This window comes from Cnephaeus nilssonii, assembly GCF_951640355.1.
Source record: "Cnephaeus nilssonii genome assembly, chromosome: 8".
NCBI classification, from domain to species: domain Eukaryota; kingdom Metazoa; phylum Chordata; class Mammalia; order Chiroptera; family Vespertilionidae; genus Cnephaeus; species Cnephaeus nilssonii.
Window position 1 is genome coordinate 86,762,597 of NC_137079.1, and position 25,599 is coordinate 86,788,195.

The 25,599-nt window shown below is 42.3% G+C and overlaps 1 protein-coding gene and 1 pseudogene across 3 annotated transcripts in view; one reads left to right on the forward strand and one right to left on the reverse strand.

Annotated features, from left to right (window-relative positions):
• RB1 (RB transcriptional corepressor 1) overlaps positions 1 to 25,599 on the forward strand; it is a 196,880-nt gene that overhangs the window by 106,405 nt on the left and 64,876 nt on the right. The gene's annotated exons all lie outside the window — the stretch shown is intronic.
• On the reverse strand, positions 20,370 to 24,761 carry LOC307104320 (small ribosomal subunit protein eS8-like; annotated as a pseudogene). The gene has a single exon. The product of its transcript is annotated as a small ribosomal subunit protein eS8-like (transcript).

Genomic DNA, 25,599 nt, shown 5'->3' on the forward strand with positions numbered 1-25,599 from the left:
TTTCTTGTATCTCTCTTGTAGATTTGGGGTTTGTAATTACCAGGTGCTCCATATATATCAAGTTATGTTGATAGTCTATTTTAAATCGACGGTTGCTTAAGTTTGAACACAGTTTAAAATCACTACCATTTTATGTCTTTCAAATTATTTATTACTTTTCTGTGTATTTTTGTGTGTATCCCTTAATTTACTGTACTAATTACACAGCCTTCCTACTTTTTTTTACCCTTTTTATTAAGCTTTCTTATTGGTTAATGCACTGCTTTTATTATGTGTTTGTCTTGGTCAATGAGAAGTTTTTTTGTGTGATATTTTCTAATTCATATTTTTTATTTTATTTTTCTTCTAAAAGAGGTCCCTTTAACATTTCTTGTAATACCAGTCTAGTGGTGATGAACTCCTCCAGCTTTCTCTTGTCTGGGGAGATCTTTATCTCTCCTGTGATTCTATATGACAAACTAGTGGCCCGGTGCATGAAATTTGTGCATGGGGGGGTGGGAAGGGTGTTCCTCAGCCTGGCCTGCACCCTCTCCAATCTGAGACCCCTCAGGGGATAACCAGCAGTCTGACATCCCTCTCACAATCCAGAACTGCTGGCTTCTAACCGCTCGCGTGCCTGCCTGATTGCTGCTAACTTCTGCCTGCCAGCCTGATTGTCCCTAACTGCTCCCCTGCTGGCTTGATTGCCCCTAACCACTTCTGCCTCAGCCCCACATCTGGGACCCAGGATTCCCTCCTCCAGGCGACCACAGGCACCCGGGATCTGGACTTCCCTCCCTCTGGTCAGCCATAGGTGCCCAGGCCAGCTGCAGCCCCAGGGGATGGTGAGCAGGTGGCTTCGCCTGGGCTACAGCCACAAGTGCTGGCACCCAGGACCGCGGGGTGGGCGGCTTCTCTGTCTACCGGGCCACAGCCAGCCGCAGGTGCTGGTGCCCGGGACTGCAGGGTGGGCGGATTCTCCATCTACCAGGCTGTAGCCAGCCACAGTTGCTGGCACCTGGACCGCAGGCGAGAGGCTTCTCCATCTTCCCTGGGATAGAGTGTGGGCGACTTCTCCGGCTGGCTGCAGCCTGGGATCATGGGGCAGGTGGCTTCTTCATCTCCTGGGCCGCACCCAGCCTCAGGCGCTGGGGCCCGGTTTCTCCTTCTGCCCCAGGACGTGGGGCAGGCGGACGTGAGGCTTCTGCTGTTGGCTGCAGCCTGGGATCATGGGGCAGGTGGCTTCTTCATCTCCCAGGCTGCAGCCAGCCTCATGCACTGGCGCCCAACTTCTCTGACCCCCAAAGGTCCGGAGCGGCGGGGTGGGGGGGGGCTGCCACCATGTTTTCAGGTTAATTTGCATTCTCACTCTGATTGGCTGGTAGCATAGTGGAATGACGGTAAATTGCATATTTCTCTTTTATTAGTGTAGATGGTGAAAGTAATCTTGGTTGTAGGTCCTTGCTTTACGTTACTTTGAATATTTTTTTGCCTGTCTCTTCTGGCCTGCAAAGTTTTTTTTAGGAAATCAGCTGACAGTCTTTTTATTTATTTATTTATTTTATTGATTAAGGTATTACATATGTGTCCTTATCCCCTCATTGCCCCCCCCCCCCAACTCCCCACTCATGCCCTCACCCCCCTGGTGTCTGTGTCCATTGGTTCGGCTTACATGCATGCATACAAGTCCTTTGGTTGATCTCTCCTCCTTTCCCCCACCCTCCCCTACCTTCCCTCTGAGGTTTGGCAGTCTGATCGATACTTCTCTGTCTCTGGATCATCAGTTTATGTTGTTCATTTTATTCCACAAATGAGTGAGATCATGTGGTATTTATCTTTCTCTAACTGGCTTATTTCACTTAGCATAATGCTCTCCAGTTCCATCCATGCTGTTGCAAATGGTAAGAACTCCTTCTTTTTTACTGCAGTGTAGTATTCCATTGTGTAGATGTACCACAGTTTTCTGATCCAGTCATCTGATGATGGGCACTTAGGCTGTTTCCAAATCTTAGCTATGGTAAATTGTGCTGCTATGAACATAGGGTTGAATATATCCTTTCTGATTGGTGTTTCTAGTTTCTTGGGATACATTCCTAGAAGTGGGATCACTGGGTCAAATGGGAGTTCTATTTTTTGTTTTTTGAGGAAATGCCATACTGTTCTCCACAGTGGCTGCACCAGTCTGCATTCCCACCAGCAGTGCACGAGGGTTCCTTTTTCTCCACATCCTCGACAGCACTTGTCATTTGTTGATTTGTTGATGATAGCCATTCTGACAGGTGTGAGATGGTACCTCATTGTCGTTTTAATTTGCATCTCTCGGATGATTAGTGACTTTGAATATGTTTTCTTATGTCTCTAGGCCTTCCTTCTGTCCTCCTTCGAAAAGTGTCTTTTTAGGTCCTTTGCCCATTTTTTGATTGGGTTGTTTACCTTCCTTTTGTTAAGTTGTATGAGTTCCCTATAAATGTTGGAGATTAAACCCTTATTGGTGATGACATTGGCAAATATGTTCTCCCATGCACTGGGCTTTCTTGTTGTTTTGTTGATGGTTTCTTTTGCTGTGCAAAAGTTTTTTATTTTGATGTAGTCCCATTTGTTTATTTTGTCTTTAGTGTCCATTGCCCTAGGAGTGGTATCAGTGAAGATATTGCTTTGGCATATGTCTGAGATTTTGCTGCCTGTGGATTATTCTAATATTTGTATGGTTTCTGATCTTACATTTAAGTCCTTTATCCATTTTGAGTTAATTTTTGTGTATAGTGTAAGTTTGTGGTCTAGTTTCTTTCTTTTTTTTTTTTTTGCATGTATCTGTCCAATTTTCCCAACACCATGTATTGAAGAGACTGTCTTGACTCCATTGTATGCTCTTGCCTCCTTTGTCAGATATTAATTGAACATGGTTTGGGTCGATTTCTGGGTTCTCTGTTCTATTTCATTTGTCTATATGTCTGTTCTTGTGCCAGTACCAAGCAGTTTTGAGAACAGTGGCTTTGTAATACAGCTTGATATCTGGTACTGAGATCCCTCCTATTTTGTTCTTCCTTCTCAGGATTGCTGTAGCAATTTGGGGTCTTTTTTTATTCCAGATGAATTTTATTCCTACTTATCTTAATTTTTTTGGTGCGATGATAAATGGGATTTTTTAAAATCTCTCTTTCTGTAAGTTTACTATCGAGGTATAAAAATGTCATAGATTTCTTGGCGTTAATTTTGTATCCTGCTACATTGCCAAATTCATTTAAGTCTAATAATTTTTTGATGGAGTCTTTAGGGTTTACTATGTACAATATGTCATCTGCAAATAATGACAGTTTTATGTCTTCTTTTCCAATTTGGATGCCTTTTATTTCTTCTTGTTGTCTAATTGCTATGGTTAGCACTTACATTTTGAACAGGAGTGGTGAAAGTGGGTATCCCTGTCTCGTTCCTGTTCTTATGGGAAATGGTTTTAGTTTTTGCCCATTGAGTATGATGTTGGCTGTAGGTTTGTCATATAAGGCTTTTATTATGTTGAGGTATGATCCCTCTATTCCTATTTTGCTTAAGGTTTTTATCAAGGAAGGGTGTTGGATTTTGTCAAATGCTTTTTCTGCATCGATTGATATGTGATTTTTATCTCTCAATTTGTTTATTATGTATCACGTTTATTAATTTGCAGATATTGTACCATCCTTGCATCCTCGGGATAAATCCTACTTGGTCATGGTCTATGATCTTTCTGATGTAATGCTGCATCTGATTTGCTAGAATTTTGTTGAGGATTTTGGCATCTATGTTCATGAGGGATATTGGCCTGTAATTCTCTTTCATTGAGTTGTCTTTATCTGGTTTTGGTATTAGGGTAATGCTCACTTCATAGAATGAGCTTGGAAGTGTTCCTTCCTCTTGAATTTTTTGGAATAGTCTGAGGAGGATAGGTTTTAGTTCTTCCTTGAATGTTTGGTAAAACTCCCCTGTGAAGCTGCCTGGCCTGGGCTTTTGTATGCTGGAAGCTTTTTGATGACTGCTTCAATTTCCTCCATAGTTATCAGCCTATTGAAATTTTTAGATTCTTCCTGATTGAGTTTTGGAAGGTTGTGTTTTTCTAGGAATATGTCCATTTCCTCTAGGTTGTCTAGTTTTTGGAATAGAGTTATTCATAGTGTTTTTTAACAATCCTTTGTATTTTTGTGGGGTGTGTTGTTATTTTGCCTCTTTCATTTCTGGTTCTTTTTATTTGGGTCCTTTCTCTTTGCTTCTTAGTGAGCCTGGCTAGAGGTTCAATCTTGTTTATTCTTTCAAAGAACTAGCTCTTGGTTTCATTGATCTTTTGTATTACTTTTTTGGTCTCTATGTCATTTATTTCTGCTCTTATCTTTATTATCTCCTTCCTTCTGCTCACTCTGAGCTTTTCTTGTTGCTCTCTTTCTAATTCTTTAAGTTGTAGAGTTAGATAATTTATTGTCACTTTTTCTTGTTTTTTTGAGGTAGGCCTGTAGAGCTATGAACTACCCTCTCAGGACTGCTTTCACTGTGTCCCATAGATTTTGGATTCTTGTGTTTTCATTGTAATTCGTTTACAGGATGTTTTTAATTTCTTCTTTGATCTCTTTGGTAACCCAGTCATTATTTAATAGCATGCTATTCAGCTTCCAATTGTTTTCATTTTTGACTTTTTATTGTAGTTTATTTCTAATATTATGCCATTGTGGTCTGAGATGATGGTTGATATCAATCTTCTTGAATTTGGGGAGACTTTGCCTGTGAACCAATATGTGGTCTATCTTTGAAATGTCCCATGTGTATTTGAGAAGAATGTATATTCTCTGCCTTTGGGGTGAAATGTTATAAAGATGTAAATTAAGTCCATCTGATCCAGTGAGTCATTTAGGATTTCTGTTTCTTTGCTGATTTTTTGTCTAGAAGATTTATCCAGTGATGTCAGTGTGGTATTAAAGTCCCTTACTATGTCTGTCTTGTTGTCAATCTCTCCCTTGATATCTTCCAGGAGTCTTTTTATGTATTTGGGTGCTCCTGCATTGGGTGCATATATGTTTACCAGGGTTATATCTTCTTGTTGTATTGATCCCTTTAGTATTATGAAGTGGCCTTCCTTATCTCTTGTTATGGCCTTCACTTTGAGGTCTATTTTGTCAGATATAAGTATTGCTACCCAGCTTTTTTTTTTTTTTCATTTCCATTTTCCTGGAAGATATTTTTCCATCCCTTCGCTTTCAGTCTGTGTGAGTCCCTTGTTCTGAGGTGGGTCTCTTGTATTTAGCATGTATATGGGTCATGTTTTTTTTTTAATCCATTCAGCCACTTACTCTCTTTTGATTGAAGCATTTAGTCCATTTACATTTAAAGTTATTATTGATAGGTACTTGTTTGAATCCATTTTCCTTTTTTGTACCTGTGTTCCTTCTTCCCCATTTTATTTCTTCTTTTACACCTGTCCATTTAGCATTTCTTGCATTGATGGCTTGGTAGTAATAAACTCCCTTAGCCTTTTTTTTCCTGTGAAGGTCCTTATTTCCCCTTCAAATTTGAATGATAGCCTTGCTGGATAGAGTATGCTTGGATTCAGTCCCTTGCTTTGCATCACTTTGTAAATTTACTTCCATTCCTTTCTGGCCTTCTGTGTTTCTGTCGAGAAATCATTTGATAATCTAATGGGAGATCCCTTGTATGTAACTTTCTGTCTCTGTCGTGCAGCCTTTAACATTCTCTCTTTGTCATTAACATTTGCCATCATAATTATGACGTGTCTTGGTGTGGATTTTTTCCGGTTCATCTTGTTTGGGACTCTCTATGCTTGTGTGACTTTTTTCTTCCCTACATCAGGGAAGTTTTCTGACGTTATTTCTTCATATATGTTTTCTAATCCTTGTTTCTCTTCCTGTCATTCTGGCACCCCTATTATTCATATGTTGCTTTGTTTCATGTTGTCACAAAGCTTCCTTAGGCTCTCCTCCTATCTTTTAATTTTTTTCTCCAATTGCAGTTCAGTTTGGGTGTGTTTTGCTTCCCTGTCTTCTAAGTCGCTAATTCGGTCCTCCGCTTCTTCTAATGTAATGTTGAAACTTTCCATGGTGTTTTTTTTTTTATTGGAGTTATAGCACTCTTTCTTGACTCTTACATAAGTTGTTGATGTTTTCATCCACTCAGTTTATGAACTGTATGACCCTTTTTCTGAATTCTTTTTCTAACATATTGCTTGTCTCTATTTCACTTACTTGCTTTTCTGGCAATTCCTCTTTTTCTTTCCTTTGGGGGTTTCTTTTGCTCTCACTGAAGGATCTAGGTGTTGAGTCATGCAGGGGCTGCTCCTTGGGTGGCAGTGGCTCATCAGATGTCGGCTGCTCCTTGGGCGGTTGTGGCAGTGGCTGCTCCTCAGTTTGTGGATGCTCCTCTGCTGGGCACTGCTTGCAGAAATGGTGGCTCCTCTGGCTTGTTTGGGCAGGCTGCTTGCGCAGCTGCTGTTCCTCAGATGGGGTCAGGTTGCTCACAGGGCTGCTGCTCCTTGGAAGGGGCAGGCTGCTTGTGAGGTTGCTGCTTCTTGGATGAGGGGCAGGTTGCTCCTCCTTGGAAGGGGGGTGAGCCACTCGCACAGCTGCTGCTCCTAGGACAGGGGCGGGCAGCTTGCACAGCTGCTTCTCTTCAGACGGGCGGGCTGTGCAGGCTGCTGTTCCTTGGAAGGGGGCAGGCTGCTTATGCGGCTGCCACTCCTTAGGCAGGGGCGGCTGCTCACATGGCTGCTGCTCCTCGGACAGGTGCAGGCTGCGTGTGGCTGCTGCTCCTTGGCTGGGGGCAGGCTGCTCACACTGCTGCTGTTCCCTTAGATGGTGGCGGCTGCGCGTGGCTGCTGCTCCTGAGATGGGGGCGGGCTGCCGCTCCTCGGATCGGGGCGGCCTTCTGTGTGGCTGTGGCTCCCTGGATGGGGGCGGGCTGCTCGCGCGACTGCTGCTCCTCAGACAGGGGAGGGCTGCTCGTGAGGCTAAAGCTCCTTAGACGGGGAGGTGGGCCGCTCACACAGCTGCTGCTCCTCGGATGGGGTTGGACAGCTTGCGCAGCTGCTGCTCCTTGGATGGGTGTGGGCTGCGTGTAGCTACTGCTCCTTGGATGGGGGCGTGCTGCTCACGGGACGGCTGCTCCTTGGACGGGGGCAGGCTGTGTGAGACTGCTGTTCCTCGGACGGGGGCAAGTTGCTCACATGACTGCTGCTCATGTGGTCGTGGTGCCCTGGGCTAAAGCATTGGGCCAGCCAGAGGGGAGCGCACTTGGAACTTACAGGAGCCTGCGCCGGGGTGGCTGGAGTCTCAGTGACCGTGGGACCACAGTGAAGGCAGCAGATCCCTGGCGGGGGTGGCTGTAGAGTCCTGGGTGTTATCTGGGGGCACCCTGGGTGGAGGTGAGTCTGGGATCCCAGTCACAGCACCTCTCCCCTTCAAAAAGGCGCAGCCTCTGTGGAAGAGCCTGCCGCTCCGGGACTATTTGCAACGGTAGCAGTGGCTGCCTGGTTAGGTAAGCCCGTTTAGCCTGCCCCCAACAGTCCTGCAGGATCTAACTGTGACACACACACACACACACACACACACACACCCCACATGTCCACACACTCCTCTTTTGCTCCCTTACTCACACTCTCTCCCTCACTGCCATCTTCTTCCTGCCTCTGTAGTTGGGTCTGAGATGTTATTGACCCGTTTTTGGATGGAGTCTCCTCTCCGGGTGTCTGGTTATGTGTCTTGCTTTCTACCATATTGGCCAAACTGGATAAAATTCACCTTGACAAGACACAACACAAAGGAAACAAAACACAAATATACTCATGACACCGACAACCCCAATATAAGTGGCCACCAGAGAAAATCAAATTAGGGGAGAGAAAAGATAGCACAAATGATATCGAAGAGAGAAAAAAATGGTATGAGAGAAAAGAAAAAGAAGAAAAAGGAAAAAAAAAATATATCCTATGTAATAAAAGCCCAATATGCTAAGTGTCTGGTCCATTCAACCAATCAAAGCATAATATGCTAATGTTATGCTAAGGCTGCTCAACCACTTGCTATGATGTGCACTGACCACCAGGGGGCAGACGTTCCTACTGTTAAGTTAGCTTGCTGCTCAGGTCCAGAAGATCGGGACTGAGGGAGACGGGCTGGACATGCCCTGGAGCCCTCCCATGGTCCTGCCTCGGCTGGCCAATCTCCCGCGTCCCTCTCTAGCCCTGATCTACACCGGTGGGGTCCCTTGGCCTGGCCTGTGTCCTCTCACAATCCGGGACCCCTCGGGGAATGTCGGAGAGCCGGTTTCAGCCTGATCCCACAGGCCAGGCCAAGGGACCCCACTGGCACATGAATTCGTGCACCGGGCCTCTAGTATCTTACCTTATAATAGACAAATATGCAAATTGACCGCACCTTCGCTACGCCCAAGCCACTCCCACCAACCAAGCCACGCCCACCAACCACGCCCACCAGGAAACCGTTGCAGGGACGCTGGGTGCGGCCGAGCCCAAGGCCGGGAAAGCTGCCCGAGGCTTTCCCGGCCTTGGGCACCAGCGGGGAGCCTGCACCGATCGCAGGAAACCACTGGGGGTCGGCTCCTGCGATCCTTAGCAGGGACGCTGGGTGCGGCCGAGCCCAAGGCCGGGAAAGCCTCGGGCGGAGGCTTTCCCGGCCTTGGGCACCAGTGGGCAGCCTGCACGGATCGCAGGAAAGCACTGGGGGTCGGCTCCTGCGATCCTTAGCAGGGATGCTGGGTGCCCCCGAGCCCAAGGCCACTGCCTAGTGCCAAGCCCCGACCCTGAAAAAGGCAGAAGACGGTGGCCACAGCCAAGGCCTGGGTCCCTGGTGCCGGCAGAAAACTGGTGCAGGCAGCCAGGTGAATGAAGGTCTATTTCACGAATCTTCGTGCAAACGGGCTACTAGTATATATATATATATATATATATATATATATATATATATACTAGAGGCCCGGTGCACGAAATTCGTGCATGGGGGGGCGGGTCCCTCAGCCTGGCCTGTGCCCTTGGGGGATGTCCAACATCTCTCTCGCAATCCGGGACGCTGCATGCACCAGTGACCATACTTTTCATACAGGTGAAAGGCATCTTGCTGTTGTATGGGCTGCTACATTTTTTTTGCCCTGATTATAAAAAGGAGTACATAACATGATCCTTCTGAGGCAGTCGTACCATTTTCCCCATCTTATGGGTGGAAAAACGGAAGCAGAGAGAAGTTAAGTAATTGGCTTTGTCACACAGTTGTAAGTGTCAGAATCAGGGCTGACCCCAAAATGTGCAAGCCAGAGTCCATGCATGTCATTGCTGCATCATCCTGTTTTTTCAGTGTTAGAGTAGCCTTGCCAGGTTTTAATTTTTAAATCTAAGAGGCTGTTCTCAATATATAGGGTAGGGTCCCTAGACCTGGCCAGTGATCAGGGCCGATCTGTGGGGCAACCGGTGGGCAGGGTTGTATGGGCTGGCACCCACCTTGACTGGTGGCCTGGTGCCACCCTCTCGCCGGACCCACCCCCCGCCGCTGCCACTGGTCACCTCCCTCTGCGGGGCAACCAGCAGGCGGGGCAGTCGGGGGGTCCCCCACTGGCACCCGCCTTGGCTGGTGGCCTGGCGCTGCCTGCTGGCTGGCCCTGCCCCCTGATTGCCGCTGCTGGTTGCCTCCCTCCCAACTGGGGGCAGCTCCTGCGTTGAGCGTCTGCCCCCCTGGTGGTCAGTGCGCGTCATAGCGACTGGTCGTTCCGCAGTTCGGTCAATTTGCATATTAGGGTTTTATTATATAGGATATATATATATATATATGGAGAAAACATCAGAGAACTGACAGATCAACCAAAACATACAAACACCAGATATCCAGTAAAGAGGGTGGGGGCAGAATCTTATATACAGAAAGTAATGTTAAGGAATTGGATGAATATGAGGAGGACCTCAGTTCAGTACAGAGGAAGTAGAAAGAGGATGAGTGGATAAGAAGAAAGAAATAAAGGAGAAAAAAATAATAAAAAAATAAAAAAATAGGATAAAAAATTAGAATGATGAAAAAATAATGGGAAAAGAAATATAAAATAAAGAAACAAATAAAAAAGGAAAATAAAGAAAAAGAAAAAAGAGATATAACAAAATAATAATAAAATAAAGATGAAAAAGTGAAGGGTCATTCTTTTGGCTAGTTTAAGATCCCACTGTTCTGACCTGTCTGCGACTCCTCAGTTTCCTGTTGCTTGGACTGAATGTCCTCTCTTTAGGCCACTCCCTGAGGACTCTCAGTGACTATTCAGATTTATTTTTCTTTTTTATCCTTTGTGCTACTCGGGGTGTAGTCTGGGTGTGGCTGTATTGGTTGCCTGGAGACTGCAGGGAGGGGCTATCTCTTCAGAAGAAAATGACTACCCAGGTCCCATGCATCAGGTATGACTCAGCGCCAGACTTGCTGCCACTTCTCCTGGACCCTCTCCTCACCCCATCCTCACCCCAGACTCCACAAGTCTGCACCTTCCCCTGCACCTCAGGCACAGGTGAGTGTCCGTATCCGAAAGGTCCTATAAACTAGGTTAAGCGAAGTAAAGCAAAGACCACAGAGGGGAAAGAGCTGTGCCTCTGCGAGCCCCTCTCCCCTCGGCACAGCACGGCCTGGGCAGCCATCCTCTGTGCCCCCCTGGGCTCAGTCTGTCGTGACTATGGGCCCAGATCTAGAATCCCCTGCCACCTGCAGTCCTGTGGATCTTTCCACAGTCAGACGCTGTGCCTGTCCCAAGGGACGCGGCCTCAGTGCCGCGCGGTTTCCCTCTGACCCTCTGGGCTCAGAGGTCTTGCAGATCTCTCCAGCCCAGGTCCCTGATTTTATGTTCTCCAGGTGTCCTCTGCCCTTCCCAGCTGCGAATTGTTTCACCAACTGTGTCTACTTCACCAGTTTGGGGTGGATGTTATTCAATTCAGTTGCTCGTTCTATCTGCTCCGGGACAAGGCTCAGGACACGTCTGTCTATTCTGCCACCATTTTGTCTCCCCCTCAGCTGTCAGTCTTAAGGAAGTTCCCTTGTAGGTAACCGCTTTTCTCTTACTACTTTTAAGATTTTGTCTTTAATCTTTGGCATTTTAATTATGATTTGTTCTGGTGTGGGCCTCTTTGGGCTCATCTTGTTTGGGACTCTGTGCTTAGCAGACTTGTATGTCTATTTCTTATTTTCTTCACCATGTTAGGGAAGTTTTTAGTCATTATTCTTTCAAATAGGTTTTCAACAACTTGCTCTCTCTCTTCTCCTTCTGGCACCTCTGTGATGCAAATGTTATGTTTGATGTTGTTCCAGAGGTCCCTTATACTATCCTCATTAAAAAAAATTCTTTTTCTTTTTGCTATTTTGATTGGTAGTTTTCTACTACCTTGTCTTCCAAATCACTGATTCCATACTCTGCTTCATTTAACCTGCTGGTGATTCCATCTAATGTACTTTTTAATTTCAGCTATTATATTTTTTATTTCTGACTGGTTGTTTTTTATGGTTTCACTGTCCTTTTTTTATGTTTCCTGTCTTGTGTAAGTTGTCTTGAGATGATGTATTCTTCCTCTAAGTTTATTGAGCATCCTTATAACCAGTGTTTTCAATACTGCATATGGTAAATTGCTTGCTGCCATTTTATTTAGGCTTTTTTTTTTTTCCAATTTGAATCATGTTTTTTGTCTCCTCACTTTGGCTGCCTCCCTGTGTTTGTTTCTCTGTATTAAGCAGAACCTATATGGCTACCAGTTTTCATGTGGTGGCCTTATTTATGTAGTAGGTGTCCTGTCCGGGCCAGGTGCACAGTCTCCCTGTTGACCTGAGCTTGGTGCTCCAGGGGTGTCCTTTGTGTGGGTTGTGTGTGCTCTCCTTGATTTTTGTTGTCATGTCAATGGATGGGATCAACTTTCAGGCTGACTGGTTGTGAGGACTGGCTGTGACTACAGCAGATGAACTGTTATGTGGGGGCTGACCCCAAGGAGTGAGATTAGGTTTAGCAGGACTTTGGTTCCTGCTGAGTTCACCCTTCGGATGTGTCATTTGTGATTCTAACTTGGTGGTGCTTTAGTGTGGAGTGAATCCAGGCACTGGGTACATTGGTTCTGGGACCTCTAGGGCGGGGCTCCTGTGCAAGGCAAGGTCGCTGCTGCCTTTGTCCATCCCAGAGCTGGGCTTGGGGTGCCTGAGAGTGGGTATGCTGTGAACTGAGGCCTGCTGCCATTAGGACTTGGATTTGGGCCACTTATCAAAGGGTACAGGGCATGCAGAGGCCAGCCACTGCTTGTTTGGGGGTTTGTGGACCCTTGAGAGATGCTAAGAAAGTCTGCAGCATGGGTCCAGGCTGGCTGCTTATGTGGATTAGCCTCTGAAGGAAGTTGGGGCTGGAACATGAATTGGGTGTGGTGGGGTCTCAGATAATCAATAGTGTGGGGTGAGAATGGTGTTAGCCAGGTTGATGGAGACTCAGATTTGTTGTCCACTTGCTCCTGCAGGCTGTGTGGGGGGACTCAATAAAGGAACAGTGTGGCACCTGCCAGCATTTTAGTTTCAGAGAAACTCCAGGCCTTGCCCTGAAACCAGACAATTTAGTTTCTCCTTGTATGTCTCTGGAGCTTAGGGAGAGTGCTTGTGAGTGAGTGAGTCTGTGATGCTCGGGCCCTTTAAGAGGGTGGCTGGGTCTGCAGCAGCCCTTTGTCTCACTAGACTGAGTCCCTGCTGATTTTCACTTCAGCTGTTGTGGGAACTTCTTTTCCCAGCACTGGTGCTTTGGGCTGGGCTCCCAGTGTGGGTCTGGGACCCCTCACTTTTCAGTGGGGACCTCCACAGCTGAGATATCCCTCCTGATTCTTAACTCCCATATCCTGGGTCCATGGATAGGATTTAAGGGGTCAGTTCCACATGGCTTTTTTACACTGAGTGGCCAGATTATTATGACCACCTGACGTTTGTAGGCAAATTAGCCGTACACTGCATTGTATGGGATATGGAAGCCGAAGGCCTGTTCGAACACCTTTGCTGTCTGTAGTTACCAAGATAAAACGTCTCCAATTCGCACAGGAACACAAGGATTGGACAGTCGAGCATTGGAAAAAAGTCATGTGGTCCAATGAATCACGTTTCCAGTTGCATCATGCAGATGGCAGAGTGAGAGTTTGGTGGAAACAGCATGAAAGCATGCACCCCACATGCATGAGTACAACCCTTCAAGCTGGTGGGGGCAGTGTTATGGTTTGGGGCATGTTTTCCTGGCATGATTTGGGCCCTTTAATTTGTGTGGAACAACGTCTGAATAGCACAACATACCTAAGGATCGTTGCTGATCAAGTTCATCCTATCATGTTGATGGCGTATCCCAATGGAGATGGCTTCTTCCAACAAGACAATGCGCTATGCCACGATGCTCGTATTGTGCAGGAGTGGTTTCAAGAACATGAGGGAGACTTTACCTTGCCTAGGTGGCCCCCACCATAACCAAATCTCAATCCAATTGAGCATTTGTGGGACGAAGATAAAAGAGCCATCAGGCAGCTGGTTCCACAACCATCAAATCTCACAGAACTGGACAGTGCTATTCATCAGGCATGGTGTCAGATTCCTCGCATCACGTTTCAACATCTCATGGAGTCAATGCCAAGAAGAATCGCCGCATTATTGAAGGCAAAAGGTGGCCCAACGGCCCTAACTGGTTTGGCTCAGTGGATAGAGCGTCGGCCTGTGGACTTAAGGGTCCCAGGTTCGATTCCGGTCAAGGGCATGTACCTTGGTAGCGGGCACATACCCAGTGGGGAGTGTGCAGGAGGCAGCTGATTTATGTTTCTCTCTCATTGATGTTTCTGACTCTATATCCCTCTCCCTTCCTCTCTGTAAAAAATCAATAAAAACATATATTAAAAAAAACCCAAAGTACTGATAGGGTGGTCGTAATAATCTGGCCACTCAGTGTATATCCTTAGTTATAAGAGTTCTGTTCAGCTAGTCTTCAGTGTGTTTCTTGAGGGTGGTTGTTCTATAATTTAGTTGCATTTTGATGTCACATCTTTGTATTTTTAATGATTATATGAGGGAAAGGTTCAGCATCTTTGCTTTGACAATCTTGAGAAATAATAAATCAAGAACAAAATAAGTGTGAAAAGGAATAAACACACCTCTGTTTCTTTTTATTCTCAGAGAGGTTTACAGGCAATATATGAGTATACAATGCTAAACAGTCTATTGAAAAAATCTAATGAAATCTTGATCTCTGGAAATTTAGATGATTAGAGGTGATTTAGTATAAACGATATCTAACTTGTAGATTAAATGACTTCCAGATGTTTAGTCCTCTTAAATCTGTTAAGCAGTTTATAATGCCAGCAGATGATGATATGGTGATATTTGGATAACTTATTTCAGTAATTCCAAAATTTATCAGATTTTTAAAATAAAATATTTATAAACAACAATATACCAGGTACTTTATTTTCTAAATGGTCTCTCTTTCCTGGTCTGTTGTGGATTCTTCCTGTTGCTCTCCCCACATCTCTAGCTACCTTAAGACTTTACCTCACAATAGCCAAAGAAATCTATATATATAAAAGTCTAAGCAACCAGCCAACCGGCTGACCGGCTGGTAGCTATGATGCACACTGACCTCTAGGAGGCAGATGCTCAATGCAGGAGCTGCCGAGCTGCAGTGACTTGGCAGCTGTGGTTCTTAGGTGATGCACCTGGAACCAGAGAGGAGGGAGCCTGATTTCAGAGTGTGTCACCAGAGAACCACCCTCTTGCAATCCGGGACCCCTTGGGGGATGTTGAAGAGCCAGTTTCAGCCCTATCCCCACAGGCCAGGCCGAGGGACCCTACTGGTGCCTCTAGTATTTTTATAATGAAGATCTATCTCATTATGCCAACTTATCAGATAAAAATCTTCTGAGGGGACCTATGTATCTGGTAATGGTGTAGTACGACCCTACCATATGATTCCCTGCAGAAAAGACAGCTATAAAACCAGTATATAATACAAAAAGCTACTGCCTGAAATCCCTGGACAGAAAGAGTAGACAGACTATTTAAGGAGAGGAGGGGAACTATGAGCCTAGGGAAGAAACTTGCACCCGGGGCTAAGTGGAGTATGCAGAAAATTATAGTAGGATGGGGTGGAAATCACCATGGGAAAACTTGAGGGCTTTCTGACCAGGGAAACTAGAAAACTGAAGCTGAGGAAACCTTGGCCACTGACGAGTGGAAGAATCTTGCAAAGGAAAGATAGCCAGAGAAAGATTGTTCAAATTCTGTCTTCCTACATCTCTGACTGAAACTTGAATCATTGGGGTATAATAGACTCAAAGCAGGTGAATAAAAGACAAAAGATCTGAACTGAGAAGGGAGCTGCTGCCCAATAAACAGTTTACAGTTCAAGTTCAGTGAAAGTAATTGCCTCATTAAAAACAAAACATAACAATGCTCATTTGAGAAAAACAATAGAATCCAGAACTTTTTACAACTTAACATTTGTGATTTCTAGGATATAATTCTAAAATTACCCAGCATACAAAGAGCACCAAAGGTATCAAGTGCATGTTTTTAGAATGGGATCTTTAACTCAGCCATTTGAAGCCTCAAAAGCTGTTTTTTTAGGAGCTTTGTTTCTCCGTTTTACTTATATTCAGTTCAAAGTGTGGTCTATGATTTCCTGATGGTCCCTGAAACCATTTTAGGGAATCTGCAAGGTAAAAACTGTTTTCATATTACTATTAAGATGTTATTTATCTTTTCACTCTGTTGACATTTATACTGATGATATAAAACTTGGCACCTTTGCAGGCATCAAAGCCATAGCATCAGACTGGCAGTAGTCATTTTATTTTTCACCACCCAGACTCTCAGTTGAGACACAAAACACACTGATGAAGTCCTAAAAAGTATTAATTTTATTAAATCTTCTTAGTTATTGTTGAAAATGAATCTCAGTAAATGTTACCAGTGATAAATTTTGGCTTTTCTAGTGAAAATTAGAATTTTGTTGAGCTTGTATCCACTGTAAGCATGACAGCTTCCCAGTACTTCAAAAACTTTTTGGATGAAATCGGTAATATTAATAATGTGATTTGTTTATTGTATTAATAGATTCATCAACATCTGTAGGATTTTCATAATTCAGTGAATCAATATTTCCAATTTCATCATGTTATGAAATAATGCATGGATAAGAAATTTATTTAAAATTCAAGATAGACCAACAGATTATAAAGTCTCAGAATGTGAAAAGTTTATTTCTGTTCATCGATATTGGTTTCAATTCCATATTGCTAACCATTTGTTGAGTTTTTGGGTAGTGTCTGAAACATCTATTACTAGGTGTAGCAGTTAATAATGTGGATTTTTTTCAATAGATGGAGTTACACATATGTTGATATATATGCGATTTGATATGTATGCTATTTTGTGGTATTGACAGCAAGGTTCAAAACTTCATATGTCAAATTTGCTGAAGATGTTAACATCATAGATACTTTTACGCTTAAAATGTCGAATTTCATGCCAAAAAAAAGAGCATTTGTGGGAAGTTTTAATTCATTACTTTATTTTGAAGAAAAGTGCTGCTGAATACTTCGGGAAGCTTATGGTGAACATGCTCCATCTCAAGATACTTGTGAACACTAGTTTAAATGCTTTAAAAGTGATGATTTCGATATGAAAGACAAAGACGTCCAGGTCAACTGAAAAAGTTTGAAGACCAACAGTTACAAGCATTATTGGATGAAGATGCGTGTCAAACTCAAAAACAACTTGCAGAAAGATTGAATGTTGCTCAGCAAACAATTTCTGATCGTTTACAAGCAATGGGAAAGATTTTAAAGGAAGGAAAATGGGTGCCACATCAACTGAACAAAAGACAAATGGAAAACCGAAAAGTCATCAGTAAAATGTTGGTTCAATGGCACGAAAGAAAGTATTTTTTGCATTGAATTGTGACTGGTGATGAAAAGTGGATTTATTTTGAGAATCCCAAATGCACAAAATCACTTCGGAAAGAAGACAATGCTCTGCATTTGGTGGGATCAGGAAGGTGTGGTGTATTATGAGCTTCTAAAACCAGGTGAAACCATTAATACCGATCACTACGGACAACAAATAATTAATTTGAACCACGCTTTGATCGTGAAACAACCGGAATGTTCCAGAAGACACGGCAAAGTAATTTTGCTTCATGATGACGCAACATCACACACTTCAAAACCAATTAAAGACACGTTAAAAGATCTTGCCTGGGAAGTATTAACCCACCTGCTCTATTCATCAGACCTTGCTCCTTCAGATTACCACTTGTTCTGATCGATGGCACAAGCATTTTCTGAGCAGCACTTCAAAATGTACGAAGAAATGGAAAATTGGGTCTCCGAATAGTTTACCTCAAAACAAGAAAAGTTCTATTGGGATGCTATCCACAAATTACCTGAAAGATGGGGAAATGTGTAGCTAGCGATGGACATTACTTTGAACAAAGCACTTTTAATATCTCTCTTGAAATTATTGTGTTTCTTTGACTACAAAATCTATATTATTAACCGGTACACCTAGTAAAATACTCCTTTTTCCAACTTCATATTGTGTGAGGCCAGATTTCCTTATACTTCAGCCAAACAACATATTGCTACAAAGTAAATGTAGAAGCAGTTAGAATTCAGCTTCTTCTATTAAGCCAGATATTAAAGAGATTTGCAAGATCATAAAATAGTGCCACTGTTTTCACAAACTTTTTTTGGTTTTGAAAAATATGGCTATTTTTCATAAAATGTTATTGATGTTAATGTAATGATCTTATTTGGGTTGTGTCTCACTCACGTCGATGTTTCTCTCTCACTATCTGTCTCCCACCCTCCCCTCCACTCTCTAAAAATCAGTGAAAAAAAATATCCCTGGGTGAGAATTAAAAAAAACCAAACTTACATACATAGATATAATCCACATGACCAAAAACTTTTGGGTCCTTAATAATTTGAATAATATAAAAGGATTATGTGTCCAAAATGTTTGAGGACACCTGCCTTAAAGTCTCTACTTCATTCAGACTTGTATGTTTACTATCACACACCATGTTTGGAGTTTTTATTCACTTTGTAGACCCCACTTGAAATGCTTCCCTCTTCCTTTTTATCAGACTTTCAGGTCTACTTCCATTTTGCTCTTTGTGACCACCCTGTGTATAATCATTTTTCCCTCCTTGAATGTTTGTTTATACTATTCATTGGTAATTTATAAACTTTATATCTTATATGTGTGTGTCCCATGTTAAACGAATTGATTTTTGTAAAGCACTTAGAACAGTATCGGGCATTGTATTGTAAGACTAGAGGCCTGGTGCACGAAATTTGTGCATGGGGGGAGGGTTTCCCCTCAGCCCAGCGTGCACCCTCTCCAATCTGGGACCCATCAGGGGAAATGTGCCAGGGATCGGGAAATACTGTATGGCAGAATGTAAGTAATTACAAGCAAACTTGTATGTGGAAGCCGTGGCAGGAAATTAAGGAAGTGTCTGTCCATTTAGTAGCTTAAAAAAATAAAATAGAGCTGAGGTAATTTGCTGAGGGGTGGGTATATGAATGGGGCTGTAACCAGACAATCAATGGGTCTGAGCTGCCTGTCACTTCTTGAGCCAATTTAGCAGAGACAGGGTTGAATTGTATACAAGTGTTTATTCCCATAATGCAGGCAGTATGGGAGAGCAGCAGGTCATCCACAAAAATCTGCTTTGCCCCCAACATAAGCCAGCTGCTTATATAGGGTAGAAGGATGAAGATTACATGGGGAAGTAGGCAAAAGGGATAAGAATGGGTATACAAAATGGGCAGTTTACAAGTAATTCAGGCTGGGGGTTTGCAAAGGCCTATAGGTATGCAAATGGCTCATGGTTTGCAAAGGGCTGGGGGTTTGCAAAGGGCTGGTGCCTCTGTTTTCTGCAACAAGGTTGTTAATCTTTCCATAATAATAGGCAGCTCCTGGATATGGAGGATGGGCCGAATTTCCAGGTGAGCTCCCAGGTCCCACATGCAACTCCCAGCCAGATTAGAATGTGCCTTCTTTAATCTGAACAAAACAATCATGGTTAACAGAGCATGATTAATCTTTCTTATTATTATAGCTGTTCCCCAATATTCTGTTTCTGCCCCTAGTAGGGTGAGGAGTATAAAGTGGTATAATCAGAAATTTGAGGAGTGTGGACACAATTTGAAATTGTTGCTAAGGAGAACAATAGAGCTCACTGGTGAAAGATAAGAGGATTGCACTGAAGGCAGTTTTGAGGGTAGAAATTCTAACTTTGTAGTGCCACCCCAACTCTGTGTTGTGGTATTATTTTTTTGGCATCACCTAGCAGCCTGGTGTAGGAATTAGAAAAGGTGAACAACTAGATTGAACCAGAATATTGTGGTTTGGCTAAGCAGATGCAATAGAATGATTAATGGGGACAAGTAAGATGAGGAAGTTGATCAGAGTGAAACCAAAATGTGGGTTGTTGAGTCCCAGTTTGTTGTCTCACCAAATCGAAAAATGAAGTTGCGGACAAAACCAGTTAATGGAACCAAAGTTTATTGAGAGAAGCCATCCTGGAAAAGGTGCCACTGGAGTTCCAGGAGCAGGCCAGTGTCCAGAGCTCCCTTTCCATGTTACAGTTGGGTGTTAGCATTAGTCCGTGTGTAGAGCCCCACATGGCCATAAGCCACGTGGGGGCAGGAGATGTGCTTCCCCGCCACGGGAACATCAGGAAGCTGTTGTGTGCTAGGGGAGGCAGAGGGTGAGAGGAAGTGCATGCCTTTTAATTTAGGAGGTAGATACGGCCTTGCTAGCTCCTAATTGGTCGTTTCAAAGAATTCTGCCTTAATAACATTCTTGGGATTATTTATACGCCTCACTTCTTGTTAATGGTTATCTGTAAGCTGCCTATCTTAGCAACATTCATACATTTTAAAGCTCATGTCTTCCACACTCGCCCTTCCCCACTCAGTTTGGGTGCCTTAGTAACTCCACCTAGACGGGTTCTCGGGTTTATTCCTCCCCCTCCCCCCATGGTCCCAGTCCCTATCTATCTAGCTTCCCTCTGTCTCCTCAAGACAGTGGTCGGCAAACTCATTAGTCAACAGAGCCAAATATCAACAGTACGACGATTGAAATTTCTTTTGAGAGCCGAAAACTGACTTCTGCGCATGGGCCACAAAGTTTCAATCGCACTGTACGTGCGCGCCCTCACATGGTATTTTGTGGAAGAGCCACGCTCAAGGGGCCAAAGAACCGCATGTGGCTCGCGAGGCGCAGTTTGCCGACCACTGCCTCAAGAGAATAACTAAAATGTTAAGGTTTGGAGTTTCAGCTACAATATAGGAAATAGGAGATTGCTGAAGAAGAGAGAGATTTTTATTTTTATTTTTTAGAATAAACATCTTTATTACATGAGCTAAGATAGGAGGGAAGAGGATTTATTTGCCTTTCCGGGCCTTGTTTTTCCCCAAATAGAACTCCAGTTCCTTGCCCTCGAACACATAGCCACCTGCTCGGCCACACTGGCCTGGTCTTGAAGTGATGCATGCAAGAAGCTTGCCCTGCTGGAACTGCTCCTCAAGAAGACTGCTGATTTGGGCATCCTTTTTTCCTTCCATCATATTTCTTCTGAATTTTCTTTGATCGTTTTTTGTTCAAAATCTCTTCCTCTTCAGGAATCGGCTTGGCCACCTTCTTGCGGCCCAGGGGCAGTGCGTACACTGTCAGTACGGAGTGCTGTCAAGCAGCACGATGCAGTTCTTTACTAGGGTCTTGGTGCGGACCAGTTCGTTGTTGGGTGCATTGTAGACAACATCAATAATCCTTGTTTTGCACGTACAACACTCTGACCCCAGGAGAAGTTGCCCATGTCCAGGCTCAAGGCTCGGTACTTCCTGTTGCCTCCGTGCACTCAGACTGTGTGTATGCAGCGGGGTCCAATCTTAGTGTTGGCAGCAGGGCGTCCCAGCTCATATTTTCGCTTCTTGTGGTAGGGCTTTCTCTTGCCCCGGGTCTTGCAGCGCTTGTGCCAGTTGTCCCGAGAGATACCCATAGCTCAGCGCCAGCTGGAAAGAGAAAACGCAAAGAATCACGGTCCGGTTTGTAGAAGGGAGAGATTTTGAGAAATATGAGCTTTTTATGAAATGGCAGTGACAATGAGGATGAAAGGAAGAGGTTGTTCAGATGTTTCAACTTAATATTCCAAAGGTAGAACATTTCTGGGTAATTTACTGTATTCCAAGAAATAATCTAGGGAGTGCATGACTGAATTGGAATGAAGATGAAGGCCACTGGAAAAGAGGAGGTCAAAGAACCAGGAGGCTGAGTGAACAATGAAAACAACCAGTACATGTGATAGAAAAAACGGAATGTGGACTAGAAACCAAAGTTTTCAATGTGTGACTGAAGTAACCAGGAAATTAAAGAGATTAGGAAGGTCCTCCAAAGGAGTTTGAAAAAAAGAAAAAACAGATAGAAAATAAGAGGGGCAGATGGTTAGTGAGATCTTGAAAAGCAAAACTTCTGTCTTACTTTTTAAAATATGTTTTTATTGACTTTAGAGAGAGAGCTGGCGATAGGGATAGAGAGAGAGAAACATTGATGAGAGAAACATTTATTGGCTGCCTCCTGCATGCCTCCTCTGGGGACTGAGCTGCAGTCGCGGTATTTGCCCTGACCAGGAATCAAACCTGTGACCTCTTGATTCATGGGTCCATGCTCAACCACTGAGCCACACCAGCTGGGCTTCTGTCTTACTTAAAAAAAATCTCTCTCACAATACTTAGTCCAGTGTCTTACATATGGAATTTGGGTGCATAAACAATTAGAATTGTAATGTCTTCTTGATGAATTTAATCCTTAATCATTACAAAATGAATTTCTTTATTCCTAATTATATTCTTTGCTCTAAAAATTGCTTTGATATTAGTAAAACCACTACAGGTTCTTTTCATCAATATTAGCATAGCATAGCTTTCCCATTCACTTTGTTTTAACCTATTTTTGTCTTTATACTTAAAGTAGGTTTCTTATAGACAGCATGTAGTTGGGTCTTGCTTTGTTAATCCAGTCTGACAATCCCTGTTTTTTAATTAAGGGATGCTTACAACCTTTACATTTAATGTTGTTATTGCTTTGGTTAGGTTTAAATTTTCTGTCTTACTACTTGTTTTCCATTTGTTTCATCTCTTCTTTGTTTCTCCTTTTTTTCTGCCTTCTTTTTGATTGAATATTTTTTATTCCATTTTATCTTCTCTGTAGGCTTACTATATACTTACTCATTTTGTTTTATTTTGTAATTGGCTGTTTTATGATTTATAATATACATCTTTACCTTCCATTAGTTTATAGTATTACCCCACTTGACATATATCATAAGAACCTTGGAAGAGTATATTTCCATTTCCCTACCTTTGTCCTGTCACAACCTTTGTGTCACATGTTTTACCTCAAACTAAGTTATAAGCCCTACAAGATGTTACTTTTGCTTTAAAACATCAGTTACCTTTCAAAAGAGAGTAAAAGAAGTATTTTTAGTTACCCACGTATTTACCATTCAAGTGCTCTCCATCCCTTGTGTAGATCCAATTTCCATCTGGTATGTATTGTTTTCTGTGATAAATGTTTTCAGCTGTTTAATGTCCAAATATCATCTTTACATCACTTCTGTTTTTGAAAGATATTTTGCTGAATATAGAATTTTAGGTTCATAGTTTTTTTTTCTTTCTTTACTTAAAAAATGTTGCTCTACTCTTTTCTGTTTGCATTTTTCTGATGAAATCTGCCTTTTATTAATTTCTCTGTAGGTAATGGGACTTTTCTTTCTGCCTGCTTTTATGATTTTCTCTTTATCACTGGTTTAAGGCGGTTTGATTATTATATATCTTGGTTTAGTTTTCTTCAGGTTTCTTTTGCTTGGAGTTCTGCTTCATTATGTGGGCTTTTAGATTACATCAGATTTGGAAATTTTGGCTATTATTTTCTTAAAATATTTTTGTTGACTCCATCCACACCTTCCTTCAGGGATTCCAATCATACATGAATTAGGTCACTTGAAGTTGTCCCGTAGCTCACTTATACTGTGTTCTTTTTTCTCTCTCCAGATGTTAATTTCCTTTGTTTCATTTTGGATAGTTTATATACCTAAGTCTTCAAGTTCACTAATTTTTTCTTTTTGAAAAAATTTTAACGTATTTTTATTGATTTCAGAGAGGAAGGGAGTGGGAGAGAGACATAGAAATATCAATGATGAGAGAGAATTATCCATTGGCTGCCTTCTATATGCCCTGCACTGGGGATCGAGCCCACAACCTGGGTATGTGCTCTGACTGGGAATGGAACTGTAACCTCCTAGTTCATAAGTTGATGCTCAACCACTGAGCCACGCCAGCCGGACATTAATTTTTTCTTCTAAAATGTGTAATCTTCTTAGTCCACTTACTGTATTTTTAATCTTAGACACTATGCTTTATCTCTAGAAGTTTGAGTCTTGTATTTCTTCCATGTCTCTAACATGTTTGTTTTTTCCTTTACCTTCTTGAACATATAGAATATAGCCAATAATAACTATTTTAAAATCCCTATCTACTAATTCTAACATCTATGTCTTTTTAAGTTTGTTTCTACTGACTGATATTTCTCCTTTTTTAGGGTGTTATTTTTTATGCTCTTTTGTCTGCCAGACATTGGGAATTTTACCTTATTTGTTCCTAGATATTTTCATATTCCTTTCACTATTCTTGAGCTGTGTTTTGGCACACAATTTAGTGACTTAGAAACAGTGTGGTTTTTTAAAGGCTTTTGCTGGTGGTGTTTTTAGATAAAGCCAGAGCACTCTTTAATCTATGACTAATTTCCCCCACTATTGAGGCAGTGTTCTTCTGAGTACTCCTCCTGATGTCCCATACATTACAAGGTTTTCCACTCTGGCTGGTGGAAATCAGAACCCTTCCTGGCCCTGTGTCAGCTCCTGCAATGGTTCTCCTTCTTCCAATGGCTCTTTCCCTGGCTTTGGGTAGTTTCCTCACATGAATGCACTGGTCTTTATTCAGCTGAAGACTTAAGAGTAACCCTCTGCAAAACCCTGCAGCTCTCTTGTTTCACCTCTCTCTGTTTAAATCTTACCTGTCTGGTAGTCTATCCAGCTAATTTTAGCTGTCCTGGCTTCCTTGAATTCTCAACTCTGTTTCCTCAACCAGGGAGACCATTAAGCTCTATTTCAGTTCGTGCTGCTTGCATTGTAGCCTGGGAACTCTCTCCAGACAGTGGGGGTTTACCATTTGTTTTCTCTCTCTCAGGGATTACTGTCCTATGCTGCCTATTGTTCAGTGTCTGAAAACCATTGTTTCATGTATATTGCCTGATTTTGTAGTTGCTTAAGACAAATTAGTCTCTGCCCCTTCATCATGGCTGGAAGAGTTATATGTAGTATTTAATGATTCATAAAGTATTTATAAATATGTGTACTTAAGGAATATTTAAGGTATCATTTCTGTTTTCCTATATTAAATGCATTCTATCTTCTGAATAATACTGTTGCAGAGGGCTACTTACTATATGAAAAGCATAGCTAGAAGTACTAGTTATTAATTATTTTCTTGTATTAAGTTTTAATAAGTCATAAGAAACTTGACTCTCCTTTAAATGTCATCAAATGTATCTGACTCATTAAATTGGATTCTGTCATACTATTTTTCTCTAGTCACCAAACATTAGCAAGTTTCTTCATTCAGTTACACAAATACTTGGCCAAAACACTTTTACATAAGAAAGGATTAAAAATATTTGTTTTTTATTATTTTTCCAAATTTTAAATGAAGACCTGTTTTATACATCACTACAGTTGTAATGAATAGCTTTTTTTTTTTTTTTTTTACAAACTCATAAAAAATATTTTAAGCTTCTTTGGTGTTCTTTTGAAATGTCAAACTTGACAGGAAGTGAACACAAAAGGGAGAAAAGCCTGTGGCTTTGAAAAAGCCCCAAAGGATATCTGTTGTATATTTGTGTGGTGGATAATTAACCTCTGGTGCACTTTGCACAAAGGTTTTAGTATTTACCATTAGACATTGTTTTTAAAGAATGTTACATATTGCTAAGAGCTGTGTTTCAGGAAGGTGGGTGAATTATAAGGTAATGATTAAGCCATATTTAAAACTTTTTCAAAATCTGGGTAAGTGCAATGAAGTAATATGATGCTCTATATTATGTTTATACAACTATGCTTCTATAATGAAAAATGTTTTATGTTGGGTTTTAAAAAGCTCTTCATGAGTTATATAAAACAACCATGTATTTCCTTTTTTGCCAGCAAGAGGAAACATTTTAATTTTTTTAAAATCTGATTCTTTTTTAAAATATAGGTTCGACTTTAACCTTTCCTCTGACCAATGTGTTTCTAATTTCTTGCCCTTAACTCTCACAGCTAACCTAGTACCTTCTCAAGTGATTTAGGAGACTTGATTTCACCATTCAAACCTGAAATTATTTGATTTTATACTAAATACAACTTTGCTTTCCAATATGTATATTTTTACATTACTTTTCAAGTAATTCCAGGATTGAATACTGAGCATTTTTCCTCACCATTATCTCTGTACTTAGG